This window comes from Mastigoproctus giganteus, chromosome 2 (genome assembly GCF_048544385.1).
Source record: "Mastigoproctus giganteus isolate SK-2022 chromosome 2, ASM4854438v1, whole genome shotgun sequence".
In the NCBI taxonomy this organism is placed as follows: Eukaryota; Metazoa; Arthropoda; class Arachnida; order Uropygi; family Thelyphonidae; genus Mastigoproctus; species Mastigoproctus giganteus.
In genome coordinates, this window is record NC_143576.1 from 107,193,731 (window position 1) to 107,210,084 (window position 16,354).

General features: G+C 39.8%; 1 protein-coding gene across 1 annotated transcript in view; it reads left to right on the forward strand.

Annotated features, from left to right (window-relative positions):
• The window catches only part of LOC150089485 (mitochondrial adenyl nucleotide antiporter SCaMC-like), a 279,984-nt gene that overhangs the window by 15,855 nt on the left and 247,775 nt on the right, over positions 1-16,354 (forward strand). The window lies entirely within an intron of this gene.

The window sequence follows — 16,354 nt, forward strand, 5'->3', positions numbered from 1 at the left end:
CTCCTACTACAAGTGTCGCAGTGAGAACCAATAAATGTGATACTGCAGAGGTTTATAGCGTGTGATCCATACAAAGCATTTGATTGACACGGGAAAAGAACTTGATCTAATGGACTATGAAAAAGAGATAATTGTCGGGCATCAGTTGAAGCATGACAATGTTATGGAAGCCGCAAATCTTGTGGACTGTTTACAGAGTGCTGTAGTTAAGGCGTTCCAAGAATGGATGGTGGAAACAGCAGTTACTGGACCAATAGCAGGCACCCAAACATCAATGGTTGTGGTGAACATAGGTTGTCACACCTTTTGTGAGATGGAAAATGGTAGCATGGCTGACCATGGACTTTAGCATTAGTAGAGGCATAAGATGCAAGAAAGCAAGCTTATGCAGCATCAGCCAAAAAAAAAAAAAAAAAACCACTTACACTTCACCCCTCTGTTAGTTCGAAATACCTGTCCAGCTGAGCCTTAAATTTATTTAGGCTATCAACTTCCACAACAAGGGATGGAAGTCTGTTCCACCAACCAACTACCCGCTGGCTAAAGGCAAATTTCCACACATCTATCCTACATCTGTCTTTCCCCAATCTGAATTTATGCCCTCTCAGGTGGTTATTCTGAGCAAGAGGAAGAATCCCATCAGCATTGATCATGCTCAAACCATTCAAGGCTTTATACACCTCTATCAGATCACCTCGCCGGTGCCTAGTCTCCAGACACTGTAATTTGCAGAACTTAAGCCTTTCTTTGTGAGAGCAACCCTTTGTTCCATTCACTAATCTTGTTGCCCTTCTCTGTACTCATTCCAGCAGCTCTACATCCTTCTTGAAATTAGGCTTCCAGACCTGTATACAGTACTCTAGGGGTGGCCTGACCATTGCCTTATACAAGGGAATAATCACCTCCTTATCCCTGCTAGAAAAATTCCTGTATATCATTGCCAAGACACAATGAGCTACTCTTGCAGCTCATCTGCAAACGTGTTTTTCCTTCTGCTTGGAAATTTGCTCATATCCAGCCAGTTCCTAAAAAGGGTGACAAATCCCTCCCATCCAATTATCGTCCCATTGCAATTACTTCTACTCTTTCTAAAGTAATGGAGAAATCAATTAACCACCAACTCTTAAACTACCTAGAAACCTTCCGTCTGATCAACGATCGCCAGTATGGATTCCGTCAGTGTCGATCCACTAGTGATATTCTGGCTTATGTTACCCATTTATTGACTAATTCAATGGAAAGGTTCGGTGAAACACAAGTAGTTGCACTTGACATCTCAAAGGCTTTTGATCGTGTTTGGCATAAAGGTCTTCTAAACAAGCTTCCATCTTATGGTTTGCCAACTGTTTTTAGTAATTGGTTATCCAGTTTTCTCTCTGATCGCTCACTGAGGGTGATGGTAGATGGCTCTCTGTCTTCTAACTTCTCCACTAATGCCGGAGTCCCCCAAGGTTCAGTTCTTTCCCCCACTCTTTTCCTCTTGTATATTAATGACCTTCTTCCATTGACTGGAAATCCTATCCATAGTTTTGCCGATGATAGCGCATTGCATTCCATTTTGAGAAACCTTGTCCTGCTCAATCAGCTTCAACTTCTCGGAAATCTGCTACCAATTCCTTAAATGGCGATCTTCAGGTAATTCTCCAGTGGGGCAAAGACAACTTAGTTGATTTCAACCCTTCTAAAACTGTCTTGTCTTATATCTCGCAAAAAGGATTCTTCTGCTCCTATGCTTATATTTAGTGACACTCCGATTTCTAGGCAAAATGATATATCTCTTTTGAGGATTACCCTGACTTCTAATCTCTCTTGGCACAAGCACATTACAAATATTGCTTCCTCTGCATCTAAAAAACTTGGTTTTCTCTTTCGCTCTCGGCATTACTTTTCTTCCCAACAGCGGCTCACTCTGTATAAATCACAAATCCTCCCTGCAATGGAATATTGTTCCCACATCTGGGGTGGTGCCCCCAAAACCTCTCTCAGGCTTCTTGATTCCATTCAGAAGAGGGCAGTTAGGTTAATTAATGATTCATCTCTAACACAGTCTCTCCACTCGCTTTCTCATAGACGTACTGTTTCTGCTGCATGCCTCTTCTACAGATACTTCCATGGGCACTGTTCTTCTGAATTGGCTTCTATAATTCCCGCTCTCTCTTTCAAAACAGTCCGAACACGTGCCGCCACCAGCCAGCATCCATTTACTGTCCAACTTCAAACCCACAGAACCAACTTTTCATCTTCCTCATTTATTCATTCAACTGCCGTTTTCTGGAACAACCTTCCTTTATACGTATTTCCTGAAAATTACAATCTACAGAAGTTCAAGTCCAATGTCACAAATATCTTCTTTCGTCTTCTCAACCTCCAACCCAAGCATGGTACGAAGTGCTATAGGTTCTAATACCTCTCGTGTTTGGGGTTCACATAAAAAAAAAAAAAAAAAAAAACTTGCCAAAATCTCTCACTTATGCACATCCTTGGCAGAGTGTGTGCCCACGTTTTTAGCCCATGGTTCTATGTCATATCTTTGTACTGCAGACCAGGGGAAGACATTACCTTTACCACTAAGTACATTGAGAATGTCTTGCAAACTCTTCTAAACAAGAAGATTATCATTGGTGCTGATATCAACTGCAAGTCGCCAGTCTGCCATCACACCGCTCTGGACAGACAGGGTACAAGAAACGGTCAGCCGTTTGAAGAGTCCCTGTCCAACTCTCCATTCAGTGTTAAATAAACTGAACAATCTATCAACTTTCTGCAACAGTATGTGGGAGGTGACCAAAGACATCACCTTTGTCACTAGAAGTGTTGTGGGCAGTATCACCGGATGGACAGTTCAGGACTCGTGGACCTCTTTGGACCACAGGGTCATTACATAACAGTTCTCCAGAACTCTTGTCAGATTTCCTGCTCTTAAGTGCACTCTTAACAGATATACAATAAGCAAAGCCAACTTGGAGCTCTTCAAGCCCTCGCTGACTACCTCCACAAGGCAGATTACAATAGAGCAAAACCAAAACAGCCAAATGCATTCCAGCGGGAAATAAAAAGGATAATTACTAGTGCGTGTGAGAAAGCAATAAGAAAGAAGAACTCTGCTTGTGGTGTTGTTCCCTGGTGCTGCCAGGACCTTCAACAGGGAGGCAAATTCAAAGTGAAAGGCTTTCCAATGGAAATGATGACCTCCCCCCCCGCCCAAAGTTGAAGCCAGGAACATGTAAACACCAAAAATAGGGGAGTGTAAGCAGCAGTTTTGGAAGGTACTGGTGTCTGCCTCAGGAAACACTGATCCCTGGGGAGTGGTATATAAAGTCACTGTCAGCAAACTCCCTTGGGGACAGATTGTTACTTCTACTAAGACTTCAGAGGGCACAATGACTACCTCCTGGGAACAATCTGTTGGTAACATCCTGGTTGTGACGTTCCAAAAGCTGCCAGCTCCTTCTACTGCAGAACAGCTCAAACTATGCTATGAGAACAACCACTATGACATGTATAACCTGCAGCCCCCTTTTAGTATTGATGAGCTCCATGCTGCAACTTTTCTATCTTAGAGATAGAAAAGTTGTAGCATGGATCTTTTCTATCTTAAAAGTTTAAGATAGAAAAGAGCATTTTCTATCTTAAAGATAGAAAATGCTCTTTTGGGCATTTTCTATCTTTGCTCTGATCAAAGATAGAAAATGCCCAGGACCAGACTTGTTGGAGCCTGAAATTATTAAAAAGGCTGTCGAGTGCACTTCTGAGATCATTTTAAATCTCCTCAACTGCTGTTTGCAAACTGGATTATTCCCAAGCAATTGGAAAATAGCCAACTTGAAACTCATCCTTAAGAACCCCACAAAACCTCCAGTTACTAGAATTCTACCACCCAATTGCACTTCTTCTAGTCCTTAGTAAACTATTCAAAAGATTGCTCCACAAAATAATTTTGCAGCACTATGAAAGTGCCAAAACAATATGGGTTTAGACCTGGTTCCTCCATCATTGATGCCTTACAGAATCTTCTCATAGCTGCTGCTTATACAGGCAAGAAGTATTTCTTGATTATTGCCATCAACTTTTTTGGGGCATTCAACTCAGTTTGGTGGCAGAGTGTCCTTGGCAGACTTCGCAGAGCTTCCATCCCTAAAAATCTTTGAGACCATCAAATCATATCTCTCCAACAGATCCATTGTAGTTAATGCTCCATATCACAAAGTCTCCAGAAACATCCTCCACGGCTGCCTGCAGCATTCAGTCCCGAGATCTTTATTATGAAATATTGTTTTGGATAACTTCGTCAACATTGATCTGAGAGAGGTCAAATCTCAAAGATATGCTGATGATCTTATCATCACTATGGCCACAGACTCCAGGGCCAGGCTTGAGACCCTGGCTAATCATGCCCTTTGCATTCTCCAAAACTGGGCAAAAAGAGAATAACCTTCAACTATATCCAACCAAAACTAACTCTATACTCTTGAAAGGCAAATTAAATACTGGAAGACCACCACAAATAAAAATAGATGGAAAAACCATTAAATTGTCAATTGCAAATGAAGTATCTTGGAGTAATGCTTGATACCAACCTCTCATTCAGCCTCATCTGAAATACCTCCAAACTGAAATCCAGAACTATGCTGCTCTTGTTGCCAGGGTCTCATGTCGGGACTAGGGTCTTAAGTTAAGAACCCTCTCATTATTCTATAAGACTGTTTTTATACCTATCATTACGTGTGCTTCAAGAATCTGGTTCACCAAAGCTGTTATGGCCTCCAACAGGAAAATACTAGATACCATTCATTGGTCCATTCTGCTTGTTACTACCTGTGCCTGCTGTACAGTCAGCACCCACACCCTTCAGATTCTGGCAGGTGCTCTGCCCCTTGATTTAGATGTACTCAGAAGGGGATTGCTATACCAGCTCTCAAAAGGAGTTTCATGTACCGTCCTCAACTACATAACCAACCCATCTTCCCCGAAGATGATCCCAATCTTGACAATATGCACCAAATTCAGATTCGAGCAAACAGTGCCACTTACGAAGGTACCCTGGATGTTGATCTTTTCACTGCTGTTGAACTTGGTGCTGCAGTAGCCAAATTGAATCCTAAAGTGTCCAGGCCTTGACCTGGTAGAAAATGCAGTCATCACTAGATTTCATGAGATCTACCTTAATATTTTGTTAAATCTTTACAACAAGTGCCTCTTGGAAGGCATATTCCCCAATTTCTGGAAGCAGGCACTGCTTAAAGTTATTCAAAAACTGGGAAAACCGAATACTGACCCAAGAGCATACTGCCCAGTCTCTCTGTTAGCCAACCTGGGAAAGTTGTTTGAAAGAATGATTGGTCCCAGAATCCAAACTATCCTAAGCTCACGAAACCTTTCATCCAACTCGCAGTATGGCTTCAAGAAAGGATCCTCCGCAGAAGATGCCATTGCAGCTCTTGTAAAACACTGTACACATTCCACAGCAGTCTGTGAGATGGCCATCTTTGTGGATTTTGAGGGTGCCCTTGATACCCTTTGGTGGGAGAGTTCCCTCAGGTCTCTTAGACTGGCAAATTGCAATCAGTGTCTTTACAAAGTCATAAGATCCTACTTCAGTAACAGATCAATTCAGGTCACTGCCCAACACCTGTCATACTCAAAATTTATAAATAGAGGTTGCCCATGGAGGTCAGTGCTAGGACCATTCCTTTGGAATTCCGTACTTGACCAGTGGCTCACCAGAAGCTTTGACAACTGTGTCAGTTTCGCCTATGCAGACGACTTGATTATTTGCATTGCAGGAAGATCCAGGAAAACCCTTGAGAGCCAAGCAAAGATTGTCCTGGATGACCTTGTAAGCCAGACCTTCACAAATAAATTTAAAAATATCAAACACAAAAACAAAGCTAATGATCTTCAAAAACAGGGTGGATTACTGCAGACTGCCTAAAGTGCTTATTCACGGGGAGAAAATTCCATATGTGGCACAAACTAAACACCTTGGCATAATATTGGACGACAGGCTCGGTTTCCAACCACACGTGAACAGTTTAGCAAACAAAACCAAAGCCTTCACTGCAGCCGTTATCAGCATCTCCCGTTCGGACTTGGGACTCACCAAAAGAACCTTATCTCTCTACTATAAAGCTGTGTCCATGCCAATTGTCTCCTAAGCTGCTGGGGTCTGGTTCTATAGGGTCACTTACAGTAAAATCTGGGCGAAACTCCTTTCCATGCAAAGAACCATGCTGCTTGCGTCACACCGAGTACCAAGAACAACCTCAACTAATGCACTGCAGGTTCTATCAGGAGCCTTTCCCTTGGACCTATATATAGCTTATAGAGGCTGGATCTACAAACACAAAAGGACTACCAACCTCACTCCTTGGAATAGACTGTAATCCTGCTACAAATATAAAACAGGAAAAAATAAACCTATGGAATAAACTCCTCTCCTTTGGCAGATTAGATGGGATTAAAGTCCCACTGGAGAGGTCAACAGACTTTTTATCCTGGATGTCACCTTTGCCGTGAATAAGCCACATTGTAATTGGTTCTACCCATCCACGAGCATGTCCTACATCCTAACAGGACATGGTTCTCTTAAAGTGAAACTGTTCCAATTCGGACTGGTGACAAATCCTCATTGCTCCTGTGGGGAAGAGGAATTCTGGAACCACATCCTATTGTCCTGCCTCAACTACAAAGAATAACGACGGACAACACTTAAAAATAAGGTTCAGAACATCTCTGAAGTCAATTGTAAAGCCTTAATTGAAAATGAGACTAACTTTCAAGCCTTTCAAATCTTCACAATCTTCCCCAACAATGTCTTCAGCAGTAGAATGCAGATGCTTCACCACACTGGATAATTCAACAAGCTCTTGCTGAGCTGTTTCCTGTGTCATCCTGGACTTATTCTTGTAATCTGAGGTTGTTCAGAGATGTCAACCACTGGTGTTTTTTTTTATTTATTATTATTAATTTATATATTTATTTTTATTATTATTTTTTTTCCTTTCTGCTGGTACTCAGGACTAGGCATCCTGAGTATGGGATGGCTGGCATCCACTGGTATTGCACTACCTCCAGTGGATGTGGGATTTTAGCACACCACTGAGGTGCAGATAATAGATTATCCCTGGCTCCATGTGCCTTGGGACAGGCATCAGGCAGCAGTTGCTCAGGTGTTGGCTGCTCACATTTCAGGCCCTGCTTATACAGATTCTGTATTCAAGACAGAGACCATTTGCAGAGATGGACCCAGGTTCTGGAGCTGCTACAAACAGGCCACATATGTACATAAATATACATACTTACATACACAATCAACCCAGCTAATGGATGTAAGGAAGAAAAGCAACACCTACTTAACCAACTGCAGCAAGAGTGGCAGAGCAGGTGGTCAAACTCTACAAAGGGTGAAATCACCCAGAAATTCTTGCCGAATGTAAGCATGAACTTCCCCAGACGACCACCACCACCATGGTGGCGCCTCCGTAGCCAGGTGGGAAGGAGCAGCAGTGAGTAGCACGTGCTTCTTGATTAGACCGGGGTTCGAGCCCGTCACCACCAAATACGAAGGATGCGGAAAGGTCAGGGAATGACCACTGCATATCCCGGAGCAATATGGCCTTAGTTGCTAATGCTCCTAAAAAAAACCACCATGGTTCTCACCGGGTTTGTAACCAACTTACCTACTTACTGGCCATGGAGCCATTAAAGCCAAGCCAAAATCACTAGGCATCATTGAAGATCCATTCTACGCTTGTAGGGGCCAGGAAAGCTGGCACCATCTTATGTATTGAGGACCTTCATTCTGTATTAATCACCAAAATCATCTTCTTACCCAGAAATCAGGAATTCCACGTACTGGACAATATACAAGATTATACTGCATTTGCAAATTTTGCTCAGGAGCTCTTTTCAAGATGGAGAAACAATCCTAACATCCATCCTAGGAACTTACATGCCGAAAAGCAATCACTGAATAGTGAATAATATACATTCAACTGCTGATGTTGAGACCTACCAATTGTGATAAACACGTAGATGCGATTAAATATCTTAATGTGACTAAAACCTCTAAACAAAAAGACAGACTGAGAACCTCCAATTGTGACAAATATCTGGACATGACTAAGCCACTGAGGGGACTTGTTCTCCCAACCGTGACCGGCACATCTTAAATTGTGACAGTTACTTGGACATGACTAAACCACGGAAAAGGACCTTGCCTCTTGACTGCTTAGACGTGACTAAGCCACAGAAAAGGACTTGCTCTCAACTACTTGGACATGACTTTTTTTTTTTTTTTTTTTTTTTTATGAAAACCCCAAACACGAAAGGTATCAAAACCTATAGTACTTAGTACCGTGCATGGGTTGAAGGAGAAGTATGGGGGGGGGGGGATGCCGGAAACTTTGCTCTAGAGACTAAACATGGGTTTCACCACTTCAAGCCTCCAATAAGCAAAGTGGTGGTATTTCACCGGTTGATGAAAGCCATCTACCACCTAACAGACTAAGCTGACCTGGCTAGCTGGGTGGGTCAAGTGCCTGCCTGGCAATCCAAAGGTCGTGGGTTCGATTCCCGCCTTGGTCTTGGATCAAAGTACCCCAAAAAAACTTGGGAGGTGCATTATGGCCACAGAAGCCTATGTGTCAACAACTACCAAAAAAAAAAAAAAAAAAGGACATGACTAAACCTCAGAAAAGGATCTTGCCTCTCGTGTACTAAGTGGCAATCAATACCAGACTCTCTTGTTTGGTAACTTTTGATTCCCATTCCCTTGCTTCACTTGCCTAGTGGAGTTTATTCCACCTAATAATTTTGAGGACACCTTCCTCTACGCCTCAATATTTCTTACTATTTCCCCCACTTGCCTTTCATATTCCTCAATCTCTATCTGTTTTTTTTTTTTTTTTTTAGGTCCCATCACCAAAAGTTCAGGCAATTAGGTGGCAGGACCTGCCAGACAATAATGGTCAGTCTAGCTTCTAGCTTACCTCCTAGCTATGTGTATGGGCAATGTGGGGTCCTGCAGCCAAAAACCAGACCACAACAACGATAGAACGCAACATAATACTTCTTACATACTATACACAATATTTTTGTCTGGCTTTTATAGAGTACTGTATATGCCACAAGAGTACTTATGGCACTGTTGCCACTGGTGATGCCCCGTCGAGCCGACTGGGCTAGCCGAGTGGGTAAAGTACCTGCCCGGCAACCCAAAGGTCGCGGGTTCAATTCCCGCCTCGGGCTTGGATCAAAGTACTGCAAAAACCTTGGGAGGTGCAATATGGCCACAGAAGCCGATGCGCCAACAACTACCAAATCAAAAAAAAAAGATGCCCCGCCTCCAAACACTATGTACACTGTGATCAGTGAGCAATCCAGTAGGCATCTCTTATAAACTTTCTGCAGTAGTTTGCAGTGTATTATATACATTTGCATTGCATGATTTTCCTGGTGTGAAATGATTGTTTTCATACTCAATTACTTACAATTATAGGCCGACCGGGCTAGCCGGGTGGGTAAAGTGCCTGCCTGGCAACCCAGAGGTCGCGGGTTCGATTCCCGCCTCGGGCTTGGATCAAAGTACTACAAAAAAAACCCTGGGAGGTGCATTATGGCCACAGAAGCCTATGCGCCAACAACTAACAAAAAAAAAAAAAAAAAAAAACTTACAATTATAAAGAAATTTAAAAGCATCCCTTTTAAATTATCAATTCTTTTGGTTTTTATATTTTAGTATCCCACTAGTGCCATTAAACAAAATTACCAAGTACGCCATCCCACTGTGTGACTGCTAAATGAGCATGTTTGTTGATGCTGTAAAGCAGCTTGCTTCCTAAAACTCTGTTGATGGGTAAATTGCATTCCAAATTTCTCACTGCTATTCATTAAAATTATTTCTGTTGAGAACTCAATAGAAAACAAAAACACCCCCTCCATTGTTTCAATTCAATACCTGTATTGAACTATAACCATGCAACCTTTACTACTTAAATCTCACAACATTACTAGTAATGTACACACACACATCTTAGATATCATAAAAGCATATTACAGTAGTAGCAAGCAAAAATCAACATGCTATCGCATCTGATGGTACCATGTTGATTTTTGGAGCCATATCTGATAAACTTGGGATTGCTAGAATTGATTGTTTCCTTGTTTTGCCAAAAAAATTTATGTATTAGAGACAGTGCACTATCTTGTTTTTGGTGAAGCAACCAGATTTTGGAGTTCCACTCTTCTGGTCTTTTTCTTTGCATCATGAAGGTATTTCAGAATGTCATTGTGGAACTCTGTTAATTGTGTCTTTCTGGAATGTATTCATGGTGGATAATACTCTTGCAGTCAAAAACTGCTAGCAACGTGGCCCTTGTTTTTCTGCACATTTGCCTTGCTTTTTTTGGAGAGGGGGGAGAATCTTCCACTTAAATGACTGCCTGTTTGGTCTCACGATATACCTGTAAACCCATGTTTCTACATGGGTTTACAGGTATATTGATTTTTGGTATGATACATATCAAAAATCTCTTGTCGTTAGTTTCATATTAACACAAAACTAGAAGCAACTTGCTAGCAGTATTCATATTCCTCTCTCAACAGCTGCAGCATGGACTTTGCAAAAATGCACCTCATATTCAAAGTTTTTGTTTAAATGGACTGGAATGATCAACCAGAGAAGTTTCTTTGGTTATTTTTATGCATAGTGAATATTTGGTCATTTCATACCAAAGTTCAGACTTCAGACATACTTTCATCATTTGTTGAAGTTAAGCAGTATCCAAATAATGGATCACTTGACAGACTCTCTGCCCTCTTTGACATGATGGTGCCAGTCAAACTCATACAACATAAGGCTCAAGAGTATCCACATACTAGTTGAAGAACTTTGAGTTTATGAAAGGATAAGTTTATGAAACATTTTTCCATTTTATTGACCTGATTAGCATATTAAATCCTATTCTATAAATAGTTTTGTAGTTCTAGTCACATTTGTTATTTTATTTTTAAATTTAGCTAGAGATTTGTAAGTTGCTACTTAATATACTTAGAACCTTTTGTATCAGTCATTTAGTACGAATATTGTATCCTGTAACTTTGTCCTGTAGTGCGTGGTAGGAAAATTCAAGTGTAATAATTGCAGTAAATAGGTATCTGGAAAGTTTGTTTCACCCAGTTTGCGATAATAGATAATTTTATTAACTATTATAATCAGGGGTGTTCCTAGGGTATGTGGCACCCTGGTGCCAATTGCAATTTGGTGTTAAGGTGCCAATTGAAATTTGGTGCCCCCTTGGAAATTTCCTTCATGTGTGTATGTAAGTTTCACATTTTCAGACACTCCTTGAACTTTGCTGCCCGGGTGGGGCAGCAAAGTTCAAGGAACACAGTTCGAGTGCACCCCTCAAACCCTCAGGATGGCCCGACCCTGATTATAATTTAATTTTAAAAGCATAAACTTTCATATAGCGAATTTTTCTATGTAGCAAACTTTTTTGATTTCCCCTTGGTCATTACATTGAAAATAGTTTCCGTATAACGAGGAAAATTTCCATATAACAAACTGTTTCGAGAGACCTGGGTACGCAGTTGTTTGCACTTCTGGCCTTTAGGCAATAAAGATGATGCTGTAGGAAGCAGGAATTAAGAACTAAAAGGATTAACCATTAATCACTTTAGCTTTTAATAACTAAAGGGTTTAATTCTTAAGAGCACAAGTGTACCAAGAAGTTGCTCATAAAGCAACTTCTGGGTATAGTAATCTGTGCTGAGAAGTCGCGCTGGTCAGCTGGTATCTATGTGTTGTCCAAAGTTATTGGCAAAGATTAAGGCATATTCCTGACACAAATATTGGTTCTGGTCAACCTGTTTTCTATTGTAAGCACCCTATTAGAGAATTAGGAGAGAGTGATTTTCCTTTATCCTGGAAATTCATCTGTCATTTTGCAGAAATGAGTCATCCACACTTTCACTAAATTTTGCCCATCTCGGTATGATAGGTGCAAATGGTCCGTAAATCAGTTTTGTTTTAGCTGCCGTGCAAGTAACCTTACGATATCTAAGAGGAAGTCTTTGAGTGTAGTGCGTAGCACACGCTTCTTGATTAGACCGGGGTTCGAGCCCGTCACCACCAAATACGGAGGATGCGGAAAGGTCAGGGAATGACCACCGCATATCCCGGAGCAATATGGCCTTAGTTGCTAATGCTCCTAAAAACCAAATAACAACAACAACAACTTTGAGTGTAGCGGAAAAAGTGGAAGTACTTAATAGTTTAGAGCAGGGCATTAAAAAAAAAAAAACAGAAATCGCTTTAAAATTTGGTATCCCTGCCAGTAGTGACACGGTTTTTCAGAATGTCAGCCATTCTGAAAAACTGTTTCGATTCTCAAACTGTTTGAGGAAATAGGACTCAGTCAGAAGCTAATTTTTTTTTTTTTTTTTTTTTTTTTTTTTTTTTTAGGAGCATTAGCAACTAAGGCCATATTGCTCTGGAGATATGCAGTGGTCATTCCCTGACCTTTCTGCATCCTCCGTATTTGGTGGTCACAGGCTCGAACCCCGGTCTAATCAAGAAGCGTGTGCTATGCACTGCCACTCCTGCCCACCTGGCTAAGGAAGCTCCCAGTCAGAACTGTGCAAAATTATGCCTATATGAAGATGTAGATGAAGCCGTTTTTAAGTGGGTGAAGTTGATTTGAGACCAAAACATGCCGATATCAGAGCCATTAATAAAAGAAAAAGCTATGGAGTACGCATCTTTTCTGATACATAAAATGTTCCAAACCAGTTCTGATTGGCTGGACAGCAAACAGAAATAACTTTTTCGAGTAAGCAATTTAGAACTTTTTCGAGTAAGCAATGGCACTTAAAAAGTGCCATTGCTTACTCGAAAAAGTTATTTCTGTTTGAAGTGGGGTTGTAATTGAAGAAGACTGTACCCATTGAAAAGAAACAGTTTTGAAAAAAAATTATGGAGGACTATGAGCCCAAAGACATATTCAACGTTGACAAAATATATTTTTCAGGTTCTGTTTTTTAAATGTTTGCCAAAAAAGAGACTGACTTTTTAATAGTGATAAATGTTTAGGTGGTAAAAATAGTAAGGGGTGAAGTACAGTCTTCGTTGGTGCAAATATGACTGGTAATGAAAAACCAAAGCTTTTAGTAATAGGCAAAAGTAAACAACTCCGATGTTTCAAAGGAGTAAAGTCGTTAGAGTTGGACTACAACTACAAGAAAAAGCTTGAATGACAAGTGAAATTTTTGAACAATGGATTTTAAATTTCAATAGAAAGGTGATGAAAGAAAACAAAAAATCGCTTTGATTGTCGATACCTGCCCTGCCCACCTTCGCTCGGTAATTTCGAAGCTTACAAGTATGAAGCTTGTTTACTTCCTTCTGAATACCTCGTCTAAATTGCAGCCAATAGACCAAGGCATTATCAAGAATTTGAAAATGCACTACATGAAGGTGCATACTGAAAAAATTATACTAAGAATATAAACCAACCAACCTATAGATTATGTTATTGATTTGTGCGTATGCATATCATTGTTGGCAAAAGTATGGAATCAAGATGTGATGGAAACAATGATTAAGAATTGTTTCACAAAAGCAGGTTTTACTAAAATGCCAATTAACAGCGATAAGAGGGATGAACTGCTACAAGACATTGAGAAATCTTGAGAAGAACTCCAAGCAAGAGGTTTGATCAGTGGAGAAATTGTTCTTGAAGAATCTTTAGGAGTTGATAACGATATCATAGTAGCTGAATATCCGAGTGACTCCAACATTTTGAAGAGAATTCAAAGAACTAGTGACATTATCAACAATGAGTTCGATGAAAATGAGGGCAATGAGTGCAATATTAAACCTTCCAAACATGAAATGTTGTCAGCATTTGAAACTTTGTACCAAGGCCTTCAGTGTGAAGAAAATGTGCCAGAAACTATATTTGAGTGCTTAAACAAATGTGAACATTTTTATGAATGATGTATACAGTAAAATCCAGTGTACAACAAAAAAATAACCAGATATTTTACCACATAATTCTTAAAAGTGTACTAATATACTGTGTGCATCATCTAAGTAGTAATTTCTTAATGTGATATTAATAAATTAATTGTTTTAAAATGTTAGAAAATGTATTCATTCCCATTTATTTCAGATTTATTTCCCATATTTTACTTAGATGTATTTTTCTAACAGTATTTAGTATTTTTCATTGTTGAAAAGTTCATATTTCTTTATAACGAAATTTCTGTTTAATGAATTTTTTCAATTGAACGATCAGTTTCGTTATATGGAGGTCAGACTGTATATATGTGTGTATATAAATGCTAGTAGGTTATGCTTTTAGTGTGGAGAGAACAGCAGGTAATGTAATCAACCAACAGGTTAGATAACATAGAAAGGCAATCATAAAATAACACAATTTGAACCTGCAACAAAAAGTCAAAAATATATTATAAGTACTTAGTGCTGTACGTCAGATGATTTCAACGTCGTTAACGAGGGCCAGCAGTCAAAACCAATCAAAATGCAATAAACCAATCAAGATATAAGAATATAATTAACCAACCCCTAGATATTACAAATATACTAGCATAATGACATCCTCTACATCCATGCTATGTAAATAATGTACAGACAATGCCCCTTAACCTTTTTGGTGTCTCACGGTCTGGAAAACTTGTGCCCACCGACTGGTTATCATAGAAGTGTATTTTTTTTTTTTTTTTTTTTTTTATGATTTTTCACTACACACACACACACACACACACACACACACACACACACACACACACACAGAGGAGAGCCTCGATTAATTCGTCCCGCGAGCGCATCGCGCAAAACAGAAACATGTTAATTGAATATAATAACCAATAGGAAAAATCATAATTGGTTCTTGACCTTCTGGAATGTCCATAAAGAATTTTAAAAATACCTTTTAAATAACTTTTTAACTGTATACAATGTAAAAGATAATGAAAATAATTATGGAATTAAATGTTTATTGCATAAAACAGCGGTTCTTAAACTGTGTGCCGCAGAATATTTTAAATTTACGAGGGCAACACAGCGATACTTGACATCTGTCGGACACCACGCAAACTACTAGCTCGAGGTAGTTCAGTTTCATTTCTTTTAAGTTGTTTGGAGCTAACTACTAAGCGGCACTGTTAGGTATTTCTTTTGGTCTGAGTGCGCCTTGAAAAAATTACTGAGACACTAAGAGCACCGTGAGCCGAGAAAGTTTGGAAACCTCTGACATAAAATACACAAGGAAGAAATGACTGTTGCGGAAATATTTGAACAGTGTTGACTTTCTCTTTTTATCAATCAATTTCCGATAGCCGACAACAATCTTCTCTGGCCCTGGTGAAATAAATATCGCAGAGAACTTCAAACCTTTTGTTTGAGGTTCTATGCGATAAGAAAGATTTCATCTAATTCTTTTACCGTTATCTCCTTCGCAGTAACATTTTCATATGGCTCATTTAAAAATTTTAATTTTTATGTAAGCGTGCATTGACTTTATTAGCAGGAGACAAACAAGTAACACGTCTTCTTCTGATGGAACACACCGAGGCGGGCAGCAGGCAAACGTTTGTTTATTGACCGTACTACTTGCGGTAAGCTTAACGCGCGATTCAAATCTTTTTCAACTATCACATAAAAAAAAAAAAAATCGCGTTAACTGGAAATTTGCATAGTATAAAGTGAAAAGTGGTATCATTTTTCAAATAGCGTTAACTGAAACTCGCGTTATGCGAGGCCTTCCTGTGTGTGTGTGTGTATGTATGTATGTATGTGTGTGTGTGTGTATGTGTGTATATATATATATATATATATATATATTTTTTTTTTTTTTTTTTGTCATTATATGTAATTATATTTTCATCATGATTGGTAATAAAACCTAAATGGTAATATAATGGTCTACCTCCACGGGCTAGCGACCCTATCGATCGATCTGAATCTCTATCTATTATTTCTTGTGCGCGATTAAGTTTCGAAAGCAATATCAAGATGCTATTTTATTGCTATACATACCAACTTCGCCTCATACAAAATTCAGCGTCTTTTTCATGCTATTTTGTATGTTATGCCTTTCCCCCTATTCTGGGACACGTGGCCTCATTGTGTTTAATCCCCCCCGTATGTCTTACTGCTTTCCAATGCCTGAGTTTGCTTCTACACACATACCATATAGTCATTGAAACGTGCACATAGCATTCTTTCCCTCACTGCAGCACACCAGACGAATGTCCCCACTTCTCCGGCTTGCGAAATCAGTAAGTACGATTCCTGACTGTCTGCTCCATCTTGTGATTTCAACTTTCA